Here is a 14,446-nt window from a genome sequence, read left to right as displayed (position 1 = left end):
AACACAGTCCGTGATTTTATTGAAGAAAACATTTATATTGATTCCGGAAATATTCACACATCTCCCTCTCATTTATTTTACATACACACAATTGATTTAAGGTTATATGAACGTATGAACGATGTAAAATCATTAATTATATGTAAGTATAAATATTTGCAAATGTATTTTATTTCCCTTAAATCAAGCTACAAAATAGCAAAAACGTAGGCTAGGAAATAAGTCTCAGTGGTTATCGCGTGAGCTTAAACCATTTTCTACATTGTAACAATGTTGTTTATTTCTTAATTGAACAGCAATAATTATTGCAATCACCTAAATGATGAATGATTCAAAACAAAAACAATTTCCGTACCAAGAGGATATCAAGATACTTGAATTTGAAGACGCCCCTTATTGGCCACCCTTTCTGAATTATAAAGCTGTACTTACTCGACAGATATCTACCTCTTTCTTTTTTCATTCTTTATCTCTCCCAAAACTTACAGATTTTGATATGTCTATGTGAGGATCTTACGACATGTAGATGCCTCATTTGAATTCTCTCTCTCTCTCTCTCTCTCTCTCTCTCTCTCTCTCTCTCTCTCTCTCAATCTAATTAAAATTAGATCCTTCACGCTCTCGTATTTGATATGTCGCCTCACAGCGACATTTCAAACACGAGAGCGTAAAGGATCTAATTTTAATTAGATATTCTCTCTCTCTCTCTCTCTCTCTCTCTCTCTCTCTCTCTCTCTCTCTCTCTCTCTGGGTGATGGTTAACCCTAATCCTGATCGACCATGCAGACACAGGGAAATCGCTTCTGTCATCTGCTTGGTCCCCCTGATTTTGACGAGTGCCGATTTTGTAGTGGAGAATTTCATCAGGGAAAGTGCGATTTCTCCACTTCACAGGCAGGCTCCGAATTTTGACATCGAGTGCAGATATTGAGGTAAAAAAAGAATTTCAACGGGTAAAATGCGATTTATCCACTTCACGTGGAAGGCCCCTGCTTGATTCCTGTTCATGTATCTTTCCACCGAGCGCCGGGTATTGTCATTTCGTCCGATGGGTCTGTGGATCCGTGCTGCGAGTAAGTCATTGCTTCGAGAACTGGAGCAGACTTGCCGGACCATAACCGCAAAGCCTCTGCAGACAGGCCCTTCTTCCTCCGTCGTATCCGTAGCGCCGGCTCGGACAAGACGAGAATCACCACAGAGCCCATGCGGAGTCGGGCGTCAACGGGTACGTTCTGTGTTCGCTTCGGAGGGGGGTAACGCACCCGGAGCCGGGCCCGAAACAGCACTGTCTTTGTGTTCCCGGTCCGTCCAGACTGAGGCAAACTTCCCCAGAGTCAGGATTAGGGTTAGGGTAAAATTGATTTGCTAAATCTGAATAACTTTTTTTCAAGGTCAGTTTAAAAAAAAATTACATGAAGTTATTCGCCTTCGCTAAATTCTTTTTATTCAGTTACAATTTATTGTACACGGGATCACAACAACCAATATTTTCATCATAGTAAAACACATATACATGTATATACACTGGTGTATCCACACCTGTAACACCTTAGCGCGGGTGCAAGGGATGGGATATCTGGCTAAGGTGTGAATAAATGAAACAAGGGTTTGTAATTTACCCATTTACATGAGGTCATGAAGTCAGATGAGATATCCCAAGATTTTTTTTTTTGTGTTTTATTACTTACCTATTAGTAACTTAATTTATCATGTTTAATTATATTTGAAAGAGAGAGAGAGAGAGAGAGAGAGAGAGAGAGAGAGAGAGAGAGAGAGAGAGAGAGAGAGAGAGAGAGAGAGAGAGAGAGAGAGAGGGGGGGGGGGCTCAACTTCGTTTCTATATGAAGAAGTTCAACGATTTATGTATGCACAGGAAACTAATTTAACGAACGGGAAATATACCAATTAAGCTAGTGAACAAAAATTGGATTTCCTCACTTGTCGTCTTTATATTGCATGTTGTTCAAAGGGGGTTTATTTGCTACATGTGCCTGTACATGTACATGTATATTTTACAATGGGATTTACGTAGCTTCCATAATCTGTTCTACATTTATTATCCATTTGTCATTTTTCACATGTTACATGTACATATGCATGTAGTTGTTTGTTTAAAAAATTGTTGAAACTCTTATGTACATCAGCCGGAATCGGACAGTCGTCCTGATATCAAAATGTATCTCAGATCTATGATAAATGATGAAGCGCTAATCACTTGGTGAATTAACATTTAGAGGACCACAATCCGATCGTGTCAATTGGGTTTTAGTACAGCCGGATCAATCGAGTTGTACAGTGGTCCTAATTGGTGGTGCTGCATGTAATCTTATGTCGATAATCGTCCATATAAATTCTTTCTGCATGCTCTGGGCATTACTAGCAAATGTTAAAGAAATTCCGAACGGATTATTGGTGCAGATATGTGTACCGGGTATACGATTCACACCCATTCCGGTCAATCGAGTTTCCCTTACTTCAACTTACATGCATCAGGACCCGCAGCTTAAACATAGACTTACATACAGTTCCAACAACAATTACAGTGGCAGTTTTCAGCACCGGTGTGCTTTAGGTCGCTAAATGTAGATGCATTACAGCGCACGCAACTTTTTTTTTATGGACAAAAGGGAAATTTTGGCAAAAATAATGGATCCTGTACTTTATGTAAAACTAAATCAAATGAAACTGAGATTTCCAGCGATTTCCTGAAATCCTTTTGACATATATGCCAGATTTAAAAGCAATTGTAAAGAAGTTTCGAGAAACAATCGTGATCCTGATAATGAAAATCTTTCACTTTAATTGATTCCCATCGACCTTTTTTTTTTGTAAAGGACAGTATCCACAAACAGACCCTATTAAAAAGGTTTATGTTTTCCACACCAGCAAAGAGTACTGAGGATGTGATTCTCAGCAGTTTAAAATAGAGAAGAGAACTAACAGAAACGTAGCATCGTTTTTGAAAGTGGGGGGAGGGGGTTGGGCAGACTAAACCAAAAAATCTTGACATGCCCCCCACCCCCCCCCCCCCCCACCCCCCACACCCCAAAGAAAAAAAACGGAAGGAAAAAAGAATAAGACACCTTTCCATAATCATGAAAATCCTAATCTGTGGATTTTACTGTTCATTTCCTAATTTTCAATTCTATTCTTTGTCCAAAAATTTAATTTTTTATATGTAAATTTAGGAAAAATCATTGATTCGACACCCCCCCCCCCCCCGATACTACGTCCCTGCAATAAAACTAGATGATATCCCGTTTAAGCTCGGAGATTACATGTATCACTTACACATGTGTGTACATATTATGAAATGCTTAATATCTTAATTTCTTGAATATTTAGTTAATTTTGTTCATATCGAGTCCAATTATTTTTAAATAACTTTCTTAACATATTCCTTAAAATTAAAATAAAATTAATACAACTGCAAAATGAAAAGTTATAGGAGAGGATAGGGTTGAAAAATCTAAACTGATGATTTATGTAATGTACGTGGCCATAATTCTTTTTATGCAGCTGACTGAAAACATATTTTTTCAAAATATCAAACCAATTAGTAGGTATATTTTGTGCTTTGTATCTCTAAATTTTGTGATTTAGGTCCCTTTGGTTTTTATCGTTCATCCAAATAAGAATTTCAGATAAAATACTGTTTAAATACTGTTTTGAAAAAAAAAATTAGGGTATGGGGTCACCCCCTCCCCTTCATTTTCCCCGTTTTATGCATAAATAATTTATACATATGCATAAAGACGTATCACACCATTTGTTTATTGTTTACAAATTATGCATAAGGTGGACAACCAATCTGTCGCGGTACATACTTTATTACAAAAGGGGGGGGATACAGTCCCTGAAACGTTCTACTTTCCCACTTGAACGGTGAGCGCACTCTGAGCGTACGGTGAGCGCACTCTGATCGAACAGTAAGCGCACGCTGAACGAAATTTGGTGAACGCTAATGGAACGATGAGCGAACGAGCGCAAAGTGAACGGTGGAGTGCCTCGGAGATTATCTTTACATTGTATTTCGTCGGTAATCAGGACAAATAGCTGATTAACTAAATGTACAGTGCTGCTATCGTGAATATTGACAAAACATGGCTATCCTATCCAATAATCTGCAAATAAAATTTATTCTATCCATCTTATACCAGACATTCATACTTAGGAATAACATTTATATTAAACCAAATGTAAGACTATAATGATTTTATCAATGAATAATCCAGTAATGTACTAACTGTCTAATTGTGGTAATTTATCGCTGTATGAAGTCATACAAAAACAACCAAAGACGGACCTGCTTAAGAAAGTGTATTTTAGATTCTGCGGATTAAAGTCTTATTTAAAGTGATGTTTTGTGTGTAATATATATACATGTAAGTTTTCTTCCACCTTTACGCACGGGTTCTTTTCTCATTTTGCTGTGTCTCGCAAAGATCGATTCTTTCATCTTTCATTTTGGAGTTCCGAGTGAAAACTGACTGAACGATAAGTGAACGCTGAACGAACGGTGAACGCTTTGTGAACGCACAATGAGCGCACGGTGAGAGCTTTGTAAACGATGAGCGCGAACGGAGCGGAGCGGAGAGCGCAAGTGAACCCACAGTGAGCGCACTATGAGCGCACGGTGAGCGCTCGAAAAATAAAAAAGTAGAACGTTTCAGGGTCTGTAAAAATGGACAATTTTTTTATCTTATCTATATTTGCATGTCGGCAAAAGGTGGGTGGGGGTTCCGAGCGCTAGTTTCAGTAACTTTACTATGTGATTTTATCAGAATAAATTCATTCTCCCAAATCCACGCATGACTTGTGTTACATACATTGAGTACAAAATCCGTTTTCTTAATTTTAAGAAGATTACCCGTCTAATATTTACAAGTAGATCTAAGTGAGCTTTTTGCAATTTCCCTTTTATTAAAAAAAAAACTAATGTGCGGCAAATTATATCTCATTGTAAATAACATTTATAGATCCCAATAATCTTATGGTGTGAGAAAACAATACACGCAATTTAAATTTGATGAAAACTTGATAAGTATTATAACATGTATTCATATATACATGCATATGCATGCACACACCATTGTCTACATTTACCTGGGTAAGAAATGCAAGAAACAAGTATGATTTTAAAATATCAGATTCACGTGAAGAAATTAAAGTTTCCACTATGCAGAGACCATTCCTATTTTTCTGCTTGAAAACCCCTGTCCCCTCCCATCCTCACGCTAGAGTTACATGAGTTCGATTTTGTACCATTACCTTTTAGGATGTTTGAATTTGATTCTAAGTAAGTTGACCATGGCTCACTGATATTTAAAATTGGCGATGATAAAAATATATACGGCACGCATTTTACTAAACGTATATATACAGTGTAAATATAATGGATGATCAAAAACCAAGCTAAACAAGTAAATAAAACCATTTTATTTTATCAAGGTCTTGGACTTTCAGTAGGACAAAACTATCTATTTCTTGCGTTAAAACAAGTTAAATAAAAGTACTGAGGTACTGACGGGAGTTGATTTTATCGATTATTATTAATTTTTAAATCAACGATATGTTATTTTGCATGGCAAGTAGTTTCTAATCTGTATTTGAATTTTTAAAATATGAATTCTCGAACTTTTCCCACAGGAATCATGTATCGAAATATTTCTAAAAATTGTACACGTCTGGACCCAATTAATATTAAATATTTATTAGATAATATTATGAATATTAGATATTGATAATTATATAATAATATCTCCTTCAATCAGACGCTCGGCTGTCTCCGTTACTCTCCGACTACCAAAAGAGACTCTCTGTCGGAAATTTACGGATACAGCCGGTTGAACGAGACTAAATTGACCTCTGGCGTAGGAATACATTCGACTACAAAAATATCTAAATTGCTTTTATTATTTAAAATCATACTATTTTCAAGGAATTTATTAATATGACTGTTTCCTTGAACTTCAATATTAATGGTTCAGCATACAGTACACCGAATTTATCTGTTATTTTCATGATCTAAGTCTTGTCAGCGGTGATGATTTGTGCTTAGGTCCTAACACTGTTTCACTTTCGGTTTGCCAGATCTAGAGTAACTGCATAGGATAGTTGATTAAAATCAACTCCCAAAAATTACACTGGTTTCAAGCAAAATACACACCGATCGCGTAGTCTTAGCTGAAAAGCCAGACAAATCTTGTCGATTTCAAAGAGCCCTACAATGAAATAAACAGGCCTTCGTCACATTATCGTTTGCTGTTGTTAAAATGGTTCTAATCGTCATTGGTGAATAAAATAACACATAAGAAATCTTTGAAAATAAAATTTCTTAATATTCACTTAATAGGAAATTCGGTCAATCTAAGAATAAGTATACGTAAGACAGCTTCTGTTTACCTTTATGATTCGTCTTAGAGTGGTCATAAGATATGTTTCAAGACATATCCTACATCTAGGCCATGTCGCAAGATAGGTTTTAAGATACTTCCATGAAAATGGCCACTGGTGTTGGTATTTTTGGGCTATCTCTCTCTCTCTCAATATCCAGGCTCGAATGCAGGATTTTTTTTTGTTTTAAAAAGGGAAATACACATGTACATGTATTTGAAAAATGTGCACGTATATAGAACTAAACATTTGGGGTGGTAACGGTAGGAAAATGCGTTGTATATCATCCTGGTATATTCCTATATTCTCGAGGAGGGGGGGGGGGGATCTAATTTAATACTACATACTGTTCATGTATGTACTCCTTATATCTCTGCAAGCTCGGATGAATTGGGAAGGGGGGGGGGGGCATATCACTATAACACCCATCTATATCAACCTATAAGACTATCTTTTGGAGGCAGACTACACTTTTAAATGCAATGTATTCTGTCTTATAAACTTATCAGTTGCATATTTCTTATTAAACATGAGGTGGATTTGATGCGACAGAGAATAAATAAAAAGGAAACAAGTACATCATTCATGTACATATGTATGAGAAGCTGTCCTAAGAATACATAGGCGTCGGAACCGGGGGGGGGGGGGGGGCTAGGCAAAGTTATACCTAACCATTACAAACATAGCATGATAGAGGGTTCAGCCCCCCCCCCCACTTTTTGTCGTAGGAAAGATTATTGTTCCTAAATTTACCTTGAAAGATTGAGAAGTTAGATTCAGAAGCATACTAGCCCCCCCCCCCCCTCCCCCCCCCCCCCCGACGGTTTAGGAATTTCATGATTTTGGAGAAAAAAATTTGGGTAAGTAATTTTTTTTTTGGAAGTATAGGTATACTTCCCCCCCCCCCCCCCCACGGATTAGGATTTCCATCCATGATTTTTGGAATTACTTTTTTCTCAATATTTCTGAGGATTAGTCTAGCCCCCCCCCCCCCCCACTTTCAATTTGCTTCCGACGCCTATGGAATACACAAATATTCAGCAGCACATGAACCTTCATGTAAGATGTGCCATACCCGCCTCTCGAAAGTTTCTTATCTATAAGATATAGAGCTTCATTAACATTCCTGTGGGTGCTCATTCTGTTCATCTCAATCGTATTTTTGTAAGGTACATACTTTTTTCCCTAAAGACTTTTTAATAATTGCTTCTAATTTTGACAATTACATTTAATCAACTAAAAAGATATATATTTATATTCATTGAGTTATAAGTTACTTTCCAGGAGCATGTTTCATTAGAACATCAATCATTACAACGTATAAATTACGTAAAATTCAGCAATATCTGAGAATTTCAAAAACATTCCGTGCTAGAAGCTCAGCAAAGAGGGAGGTCTTTGGTCAAATAATTACAAACACTTGTAAGATCACTTTCTTGGTCGGCACAGCGGGAGGCTACATTCTGTTGAATTCGCCGGGTCTTCACACCAGCGGGAGGATAAACGTTGCTGACCTTGTGCAGGACAAGCGGAACCCCGTTTTGTGTCTCCTTATCACGATTCAAAATATCCTCTATATCCTAGCGACTTTATCTTGCGTGTTTACAATTTGAAATATATTTTATGACCTAAATCCACCTTAAAGTTATTTTTAATGATATTTGAAGAAAGTGCTAAGAATACTAAGTATACATGTATATTTTGGTTATATACATGCTTATGTTTTCTTCAGTGGCATTTTTCAGCAATGTGATATGAATGTCTCAATAAAAAGCAAAGGAACGCTTAAATATTGCTAACTGATTAATTCAAATAAAAACAAAAAAATGTTGATTTAAACAATGCCCTTCTAAACATGTCTCTTTGTTATGAAATTTTGTACTCAAAATGGATGAACAATCCGATTAATATGAAAGAACCCATTCCAGTTACCAGACACTTAATTCATGATAAGCTTTCAAGGCAACTTATGTACGCTTATAATGATGACTTTGTTCCCCAAACTCTTCATCATCAAACAATACACCCCATCCTCAGTTTTTTTTCTTTTTGATGCATTCACCTCTTTTTATTTCACAAGTTTTCATTTGGACGGCAACAAAATGTATTTTAACAAAACAAAAAATATTCTAAAAATCGGGCCCGCCTGTGAAGCGGAGAAATCGAACTTTATCCGATGAAATTCTCCGCATCAAAATCAGCACTCGGTGTCGTAATCCGGGCGGCCGAACATTAGACAGAGGCTGTATGTAGGTCATGGTAATAGTTAACCCTCCCCAGAGAGAGAGAGAGAGAGAGAGAGAGAGAGAGAGAGAGAGAGAGAGAGAGAGAGAGAGAGAGAGAGAGTGTGTTGATCATATAAAATTTTCTGTTTATTCTAGGAGTAGAGTGTATATAAAAATTTATGACAATTAATTGTTTGTATCGATTTAATCTTAGATTAGGATTAACAAATTTACCTTTAAGGTTACATGTACTTAATGAATAGATGTATTATGGACTAACGTGGTTGAAAAAAGTGGGTCGGAAAAACTTGTAAAACAGGAACAAAGTGATCGCATATTTGAAAAAACATTGCGCTTGATTTAAGCACTATTCAACAAATAAATACAGTTAAATATACCTAGATATAGTATTTTATTTATTTTGAATTTGAAATGGACGGCAGTCAACAAATAACGGTAACGGTTGCATAAAGACTTCCTGCTGTGCCTTCCTCTGAAACATTATACGATCAACCAATGGAAGGCTGGGTGAATGGGCCATGCACAGAACAGTTTACAGTACGAATGATCAACATTCTAAAATAGGACATACGGATTAACAACAACGGAATTTTGAATTATCACGAAATATAATAATTCATCTGTTTGAATAATGACCGAAATATTGGATATGGTGTGTGAAAGAGAAGAAAAGAATTACATGGATGCTGATGGTTGGATAAATGAAGAAAGACAAAAAGAAATAAAGACAACAAATGATATCGGCCTAGTTATGGTAAGTCATACAATATACATCAACATGAATGCTCGGAATTATTGTGAATATGTTACTTAACAGTGTTCACAATTAACTGCAGAAAAAACGCGCAAAGTTATGACGATTGCTAAAGTTATGGATGTAAACATTACAAATGCAACAGATATATCAGCATCATTGACCTGGCCTTTCCTTTTTTTCTGTTTTCAAGCATAACTTTGCATCATATGCATACTAGTACCTTGTACATGTAACTAAGGCACGTAGCATCTGGCGTGGGGTGGGGTAAGGGTGAGGGGGCAGCATCCCCCTTGCTTTTTTGCGCAGTAAACATTTTTTAAAAATTCTACATATAAAGAGAAAAATTAAAATGGAGCCCCCCCCCCCTTTTTTTTGGAGAATGTAAAAAATTGAATTGAAAGGAATTTCGAAGTTGATGTTATATGAAGTTACAAATAGATATGCAATATTCGGAACCCCCCCCCCCCCCTCCTTCCCACGGATTAGGATTTTTATGATTTTGAAAGTTCCTTTTTTCGCTTGTCAATTTTTTTGGATGAGTTTGGATGAGTTTGCCCCCACACACTTTCTAAAACGATGCTACGTGCCTTTAACTGCCGTCATAATGGTTTTTTAAATATTCAGTGTTTTTTGGTTTAATTTGTTTTTAATGTAAGTCTTTAACACGCGCGAAATAAATACTAGACCTATAGATGACATAATCATGTCTCAAAACCATCTTTTTTCAAAGAGAAAAGAACAAGAAGGTGCAAATTCTTCAGTGACTGTGTAAAGGAAGGTGCACTAATCTATTCCTTCGCCTGACGTAATTAATGGGTTGGGTTAGATATTTATGATATCAAAAAATATATTCAGCGATATGCTCTCCTTGATATATACCTTTCTTACCTGGCTACCTAATTTCTTCAAACATAATTGAATGATTTCAGCATCTGGATGTCACTTGCACTTTATCAAAAAGGAGATGAAAGTTTTAATGAATATGAAGTTTAATTCTAAAAATAAGATTTTGCTTCCACCACGTTTCGCTTGATATTTCAATAATCATACATACCTCTGATTCCAAACTACGGTAATCCACTAATATAGAAAATGTACAGATTATTTGTTTTGAAACGCCCCCTTTACCACTTCAAATTTCAATACACATCCCAAAATAGAAAGTCTACGGGGATTTTGCATTGCATCAACAAGCCCGGATGATAACGTTGAAAAATTGTGCGAGTTATCCCGAGTACTTCCGAATGGAGAAAAGATGCAAACATTTCCCATTATAAATCTCCGTAAGAAATTTGTTTTCGTTCCTGTGAACTTTTATGAGTGAAAAATGATAATTTGTCAATGAAGATATCTTGGATATTTGTCCTTTTATCGATTTCAACAGCATTTCTTTCACAGGTACAATGTATGTGTTTTGTTTTGTTTATTAAAATCATCAAAAAGTGATGGATGCAATAACTTGGGACAGACAATAGACCCATATTTTGATACAAGCATTGCATTACAAACATTTTCTACCCATTTCACGTTCAACAAAAACCAAATAACCATTATGATTCGGAAAATGTGCAAAATTGATCGATGGAATTTTCATTCTCCGTGTGCGCCTAGATTCCCGCCGAATGTACATCTTAAGCGCCCACTTTCTTTAAAAGATTTAAAATTAATATTCGCGCAAATGATTTTGTTTTGTCACCTGATACACTCAGTAGGCCAATATGGTCATACAGTGGTATTATTTATCTCTACTAACACTGCATGAATTTTAAGAAAGACTATAAAGTCGAAAATTAATAATTCAACAACCACAGGATGGGGTTTCTTATCACAGGGTGTGGCCAGAATCCGCGTTTTCGGGTTATGTTATTTTTTTCTGCAGTTCCCGCTACATTCATATAACCTATATGAATCATCAAATAAAGCATACCCTCGTTTATGTTTACATCTTTCTTTTAACAAATTGATAAAATGATTGTTAAAGATTATCTAAATCACAATGCATATACATCAGCAAGATGTATATGTACATGCTTATTTCGTGCAGTTTGTGATTTTTTCTAGTTCACTGTAGGTATACATAGCTATAAATTGCAATAAAGGATGACTGCACTTAGCGGCGGGTTTTGGGCCCTTTTTGGTTGCTTCTCTTGCGTTTATTTCTTAACCTAGTATTACTTTTGTTAAAATTTTTAAGGAGTCTAGTCAATTTCCAACATGAATTCTGATTTTAAACTGTGATGCATTAAGCTCTAACTATGTTTTTTCCTAACAACTTTCGAAAAAAATGAGATTTTTCGCTTATCTGGCCTTGATTAAACATAGATCACTCTGTCACCATAACCCTATCTATTCTATAAGGTACAGGTATACTATTCAATAATGTTTCAACAATTAGACTACGCCCATATAAGTACAGAAGACGTTAAAGGGACTTAGACACGATTTCAGATGAACGTTTTATTTTTTATTTGTATGCATAAAATAGTTTTTTTGTCTACTTTGAACGATTTACCCAGATTTGAATGTTAGAAGTCATGTTACAAACGAGATACAGAGGAAAGAAATCGTTGTTATGTAAACAAAGCTCGAGTCTTATATTTGCTTAGATATAATGTCATTTTTGTAAAGTAAAGAAATTACAATTTCTTTGACAAATTAACTTGAGGAAACAAAATAAACTCATTCAATGTGCATAAATAATTGTATCAACAACAAAATGTAACATTAGATTGAAACTTATATCAATATAATACACATGTAAACAAAAACAAGGCTCGAGTTTTGTTTTCAAATTTTTATTTTTATTTTTCATTTAATCCGGTATTATTGCTCTCCGGCCCCTGGATAATTGAGGGGTTGTTTAGTTAAAACATGTATTCTATAGCCATCGTCATGAAACAATACATATGTAAAACTATCTTGGCAGCAAACAAATTAAGAAATATTATTTACTATCATGAGAGACTTGTACTATTCAACATTTATTGATTACATATTGATTATTGCGTCATTATTTGGATACTAAACTGAAACTGAGTACTTAGTTTTCTTTTTGCAATTTTGTTCGTGATATCAACATTTTATTGATTATTCTAAACTTCAACGCATGACCATAACAATGACAATATTTTCTTTTATTTTCTCTGTACTTGAGCTGATAAAATCAAGTAAAATCATCTTTGTGGAAGTTTATCATATCAAAAAGAAAGTTGATGATTTCTTTTCATTTTCATGATTATCCAGTAAAGTAATTAGTTTTGAACTTCTTTTACAGATCGCTGTGTTGGTTTACGCATAAAATCCCTCTGGCACCACCTCCATCTAGAAGTCTGAGGAGGATAGACAAAATATGCGTATGTCGATAACTCGAGAACTTTTTAAAATATGACCAGAGTGTAGTGTCGGTGATTTTCTACGAGAATAATCAACTAAATTATTGAAATGATAATAGTGACGGTGACTAGTTTATTAACAACACCTACCATCAATGGAAATCCTTATAAGTTGCTCCTTGGAGTTAGTAATGATAATTTTTGCTTTTATCCTTTAAAATATAATTCTGTTCTGTCATTGATAATCCCGTTAAAAAGGAAAACTATAGACAGGAAGAGCAGACTCCGACAAATTCATATTTTTATTTGACAGTGAAAAAAAGTGCTTTTGGGGGATTTTATTTTTGTGTGTGCATGCACCAGGTGTGTAATCTATTTTGGTCAACAAGTCTTCGTAGATCCACAAAGTATATGTAAATTTAAAGTGAAAGTGCTTGTTTTTAGTGAGTCTAACAAGGTAAATTTATTCCACTATTCTGCATCAGCGAAAACTAAAAATATGTGAATGTGATCTTTCTGGTGGATTCACCAACTTTCTTGTCTTGTATAAAAACTAAAATTGTTTTGGTTGCCTAACTAATGCTATATTTAACACAGCGATTTATAAACAGCTCTTAACCTTTTAAAATTCTTGGTGAGTCCACCAATTTGGAACTCTAGTTCCATTTCACATTTCGCACAATTTTATATTCATTTGGTGGATCCACCAAGTATTGAAATAGCCACAGCATTTTTTCATATTGGACAAGTTCTTAAAATTTGTTCAGTGTAGTAGTTATTGATATATTGACATTAGAAAATTTTACCTTTTTGACTATTGGTGGAATCACCAAACAGTGTTTGCAGAATTGTTGATTTTTAGGCATTCGAAAGGTTTTTGTTTTTGTCATATGTTCTATTATTGCTTTGCTGGTGGGTTCACCAATTCTTTGAATGAAATACAAAACTGTATAGAGACAATTTCACACTTGCTTTTTGGTGGAGCCACCATGGTCCTCTGTGAATGAGATATTTTATGCTGTTCAAAATAATAGAATCGCCAATATCTTATTATTGGTGGACCCACCAAGTTTATTCGTAAGTGAGATATTCGATGAATAAAATTGGTGGAACCACCAGGGTCCTCTGTGAATGAGATACTTTATGCTGTTCAAAATATTGGAATCGGCAATATCTTATTATTGGTGGACCCACCAAGTTTATTCGTAAGTGAAATAATCGATGAATGAAATTGGTGGAATCACCAATATTTTGACTGTAATTGTGGAATATGAAGGTTTAAAGATACTGTAAAATGTGCTTTTGTGTAAAAAAGATGGTGGGTTCACCAATTTATGTTGTGTTCAACGACCAAAATGAATAAAAATCATGTTCATTTCTGTTATTGCATTGTGTTCATTTTTCATTTTGCACTGAAAAAAAGAGGACACGAATAGAAAATCCTCTTTCTTAATAGAAACAGTTATATGTTATAAAATTAGATGAAAAGCGATTTCGTTTAACACATGTATTCCAGCGTTGAAAATTTTTTGCAGTGATGATTTGTCTTTGTTTAAATAACGTTTTATTTCTGCACGATTAATAAATCCAGATTAATGTAAAAATGCCAAAATCAGAATATAACATGTAAATCGATGACAAAAATTTTCTTAGAAGTAATTCAGAAACAGACTAAACGTAAAACAAGAAATATACATGTACCAGAAATATTACAT

The 14,446-nt window shown here is 35.1% G+C and overlaps 1 long non-coding RNA gene across 1 annotated transcript; it reads left to right on the top strand.

Moving 5' to 3' along the window:
* Positions 1-9,036: 9,036 nt before the first annotated feature.
* On the top strand, positions 9,037-14,113 carry LOC117684065 (uncharacterized). Its single transcript, XR_010707744.1, has 2 exons — positions 9,037-9,396; positions 12,674-14,113. It is a non-coding gene; the product is annotated as an uncharacterized lncRNA (long non-coding RNA).
* Positions 14,114-14,446: the final 333 nt, after the last annotated feature.

The sequence above is a fragment of the Magallana gigas genome, chromosome 1 (genome assembly GCF_963853765.1).
Source record: "Magallana gigas chromosome 1, xbMagGiga1.1, whole genome shotgun sequence".
NCBI classification, from domain to species: domain Eukaryota; kingdom Metazoa; phylum Mollusca; class Bivalvia; order Ostreida; family Ostreidae; genus Magallana; species Magallana gigas.
Note: the sequence above shows the minus strand (reverse complement) of the source record. Positions and strands in the feature narration are given on the sequence as shown.